At 34.5% G+C, this 4,632-nt stretch overlaps 1 non-coding gene across 1 annotated transcript; it reads left to right on the forward strand.

Annotated features, from left to right (window-relative positions):
• Window positions 1–3,935: 3,935 nt before the first annotated feature.
• LOC116658401 lies at window positions 3,936–4,043 on the forward strand. Its single transcript, XR_004313781.1, has one exon. It is a non-coding gene; the product is annotated as a U6 spliceosomal RNA (small nuclear RNA).
• Window positions 4,044–4,632: the final 589 nt, after the last annotated feature.

A 4,632-nucleotide genomic window follows, 5' to 3' on the forward strand; every position in this document is an offset into this window, starting at 1 on the left:
CTAGAATTTCCTTGTTACAACGCCTCAGATTCATCCCTAGTATTTGCAAAGCCTGGAGGAAGAGTGGAAATTCAGATCCACATAACACGCGTATTAATAATTAAAAGTTATAAATCAAACCAACAATTAAGTAAAATATGCTCTATTCTTCTCATCTGACAAATATATCTTTGTAGTAAAAAGAAAAATACTGCCTGTAAAGCCGTGGTTTTTATATGTCTAAAAGTCAGTAACTGAGTTTGATTATCATTTGCATAAGTTTGTATATTTTGCTCATAGATTGGCAAACTTGGATAAGTAAAAAAATAAAGACATATAATTTATAAATTCATTTCACAATTTTTCTTTCCCTTTCCTACCTCTTAGGAAAAAAAATCACTGGTTATGTGGTGCTAATCAAGATTTTCACATAATTTGTATTCTATTGATGCTAGTGATTTAAAGGATTAAAAAGTCAAAAAGTATGTGTAATCAAAGTATATATTATTTGAATGCATTTTCATAAAAATGTAAATTAAGTAACAGTTAAAAATCAAAAAGTTACAATTTTTACGTGTGTACTTTCCAAAAAAGTCATTTTTTTTCCCAAACTTTTAAAATCATTTACTGAAATAGTGGGAGGTTACAAATTACAATGAATGAATATTAAAATTTAAATCAAATTATTCAAAGTTGGGTTTTTTGAGATTTTAAATAAACATTATTACATATTTATAAAAACACAATCACTCACAATTTTAGTCTTCAGTGCCCATCTAGTAGCTAATGTAAAGAATTAGAATCATACTGCATACACGTTACATCCAGACCTACATCTGTATTTATAAGTCATATGAATTGCTCAATATTATAAAATCTTCCTCAGCTACCATGTGTAATTCTTGTGAACAGTCTCCTCCATCACAAATTGCAACATAAAGAGGGGCTGAAAGTACACAGTGAACACTACCTGGGAAATGAATCTTCCTTCAGTAAGAATCTATTGTATGCAGCTCTCTGAGAAAATGTATTTGACTAGTTTATTAATTTCTCTTAATGGCTAACGCTTGCAATCGCCTGACTCTCCAAAGCGGTGTTGGCAGAGGTACCACCTCACAGCACTGGGGTCTGAACAGTGTTAATCATGGGGGCAGATGATTTATGGATGTGAGTTACTGTACCAGTACTGAGCACTAGACTCTGAGCGATAGAGGCTCCACGTGTCTTTATTCTTTAGTGCATTTGTGATATATGCAGTGTCCTCTAAATCATAGGCCCAATATCCGGGCTCCTCTTACCCAGAACTAGAGTCAGTCTGGCCACATACATAAAATAAGTCTCATTTTATTGTTTATATCTTGGTTGTGTGTGTGACCCATTGGATTACCAACTTTATCTACCGCCCTGGGATCAAGGTAACTTCTGTTCTAAAAATTATGCCTGTCCACAAATGATGGTCTTTTTACCATTGAAAGGTTTCCAAAGAATATGCCAGAGACTCAAAAGAAGAATCCAAAACAATTTGATCAGTGGCAGAATTCCTGGAATATCAGTGTAAATTCATAAGGTAAAGCACTACTAAATAAAAATATTGATTTGTTTATTACACGTCGTGTCATTTTTAAATGCTATCTTGAAAGCTCAGGAGCGCCTGGCTACCACCCTGCAGAAACTGGATGAGTCTCAGAGAGCCCCTGTGTTCTCTGTTCTTATGTGGGGTTTCAGAAAAATTCCCTTTGCCACTACTATCATCTCCTCTTGCGTTCTTTCCATTATTTTTCTGTACACATTATTTCCCATAATTACCATCATAAGTATATACATAAAAATTGTATATTCTAACCATCAACAAAGAGATAATCTACAGAATGGGAAAAAAATATTTGCAAATCATATATCTAATAAGGGGTTAATATCCAAAACGTATAAAGAATTCATACAACACAACAGCAAAAAACAAATGACTCAATTAAAAAAATAGGCAAAGGAGATGAATAGACATTTCTCTAAAGAAGACATACATGAGGCCAACAGGTACATGAAAAGGTGCTGGATATCACTAGTCTTTAGGGAAATGCAAATTAAAACCTCCATGAGATACCACCTCACACACATTACAATGGCCATCATAGAAAGGTAAGAGATAAAAAATGCTGGCTGGGATGTAGAGAAAAGGGAACCCTTGTTCACCATTGGTGGAACTGTAAATTGGTGCCACTACTATGGAAAACAATATGGAGGATCCTCAAAAAAAAAAGTTAAAAATAGAACTACTATGCTAACAACTCCACCTCTTGGAATGTATCCAAAGGTAACGAAAACATTAACTTGAAATGATACATACACCCCCATGTTCACAGCAGTATTTACAATAGCCAAGGATGGAAACTACCTGAGTGTCCATCAATGGATGAATGGATAAAGTTGTGGCATACACACACACACACACACACACACACACACACACACGCACACACACACACACGATGGAATATAGCATAGCCATTTTTAAAAAGCAAGGAAATCCTACAATTTGCAACAACATGGATGGACCTTAAAGGCATGTGCTATAACCTCATAGAGAAAGGGATCTGACTCGTGGGAGAGGGATTGGAAGAAGGTGGTCAAAAGGTCCAAACTTCCAGTTAGAAGATAAGTAGGTACTAGGGATAGAACGTACAACACGATGACTAGAGCTGACGCTGCTGTATTATATACAGGGAAGCTGTTAAGAGTAAATCCTAAGAGTTCTTACCATAAGAAGAAAATAATTTTTTTCTTTATTCTTTTCTTCTTTTTTTTCTTTTTATTGTACCTATCTGAGAAGACAGATGTTAGCTGAACCTATTGTGGTACTCATTTCACAATATATGTAAACCAAACCATCAGGCTGTACACCTTAAACTTACACATTGATGTATGTCAATTATTTCTCAATAAAACTGGGAGGGAAAAGCCTCTAATGCTGTCAGCCCTCTCCCCAAACAAAACAAAAAGTATACAAACAAAAAAAGACTAGCAGGATTCCTGGAGTACATGAAGACTTTTTGCCACTGAAAATTACCTGGCCCAAGACTGTATACTGGTTCCCACATTTTTTTTTTAACATCACTGTACTCGCTGATTAGATGTTCTTTCAAGCTGCCAGAGTAAGATTCTGAAGTCCCAAATGGCTGTCAGCCTTATCATCACTAGCCCTGAAGGGCTCCTCTGGAAGGAACTTCTCACACTTCACATGTCCCTGCTCTTTGCAAATTATTTTAAATGACTTCTTAATTGGAAGCACTACCTCACTCATTGCTGATGAAGCAGGCAGGAGCTGCAGAGCCATCAGGAGACCGTGATGGTGCTGATTCCCCTTTTCCTCTCTGAGGACCCCTGTTTCTAACTGAAGTGCTTGTGTCTACTCTTCAGCCAGTCTTGTGTTCTTTACAATAAAACGTGAATTATTTATCTCTATGTTGCGGATTTTTGCAGGCATCAGAAAACTCATCTCTAGTTGTCCTTATTTTAATGATTTTCCTTCTCTACCAATGACTTCTGACAGGCATAGAGAAGAGATTATTTCTTTTGGGAAGAATTATCTATGTAGTTTGTCTGCAATCCACATAGAGTTTCCTGTATGTTGAGGAAAGGTATTGAGTGATCTAACATTAGGAAAACTTCTGGTGAAAACTCAGTAAGAAAGCATCGCCAAATTCAAAATAAATCCTTTTTCCCACACTAGTTAGGAAAATATAGAACTCAGCCTACCTTCATTAAGAATTTGCTTAGATCAACTATACCTCAATAAAAAAAAATGTTAAATTAGAAAAGAGAAGTATTTGTGAAAGAGATAAATGAGTGAATAAATAATAAAACTACCATCCAAATTAATTTTGAAAAGAATTTGTTTAAATTTTTCAAAACTGTTCAAAATTTTGGTTAATAAATTTCTTAAATTAAAAAAATAATTAGTGCTTGCTTCAGCAGCACATATACTAAAATTGGAATGATACAGAGAAGATTATCATGGTCCCTGCGCAAGGATGACATGCAAATTCAGTGAAGCATTCCACGTTTTTTTTTTTTTTGAGATTTGCAGATTAACTACTATATATAAAATAGATAAACAACAAGGTTAAACTGTAGAGCACAGAGAACTATATTCAATATCTTGTTGTAACCTATAATGAAAAAGAATATGGAAAGGAATCGATGTAGGTACATGTATGACTGAAGCATTACATTGTACCCCAGAAACTGACACATTGTAAACTGACTATACTTCAATAAAATTTTTAAAAAATAATTATATATTCTTATTTGCCACTGAAGTTCTTTCTGGCTCTGCTCATTTTACTTGTGTGAGCAACACTTTGCAAGCTACAGATATGCCCAATTATTTTCTGAGAATTATTTTTTCAGGTACTTAAAGGGAAAAAAATGAAGAGAAAAGTTATATAAAATTAAAATTGTTCAAGATCTATACACTGAAAACTATAAAACACACAAAAACAAAGAAAAATTAAAGAAGGTTTAAGGGGACAAATGGAGAGGTTATACCTCGTTCATGAATTGGAAGACTCAGTATTTGTTAAGATGGCAGTTCTTCCCAAATTGGTCTGCAGATTCAACAGAATTCCCATTTAAATTCCAGTTCTCTTTTTGTCA

This window comes from Camelus ferus, chromosome 20 (assembly GCF_009834535.1).
Source record: "Camelus ferus isolate YT-003-E chromosome 20, BCGSAC_Cfer_1.0, whole genome shotgun sequence".
Classification (NCBI taxonomy): Eukaryota; Metazoa; Chordata; class Mammalia; order Artiodactyla; family Camelidae; genus Camelus; species Camelus ferus.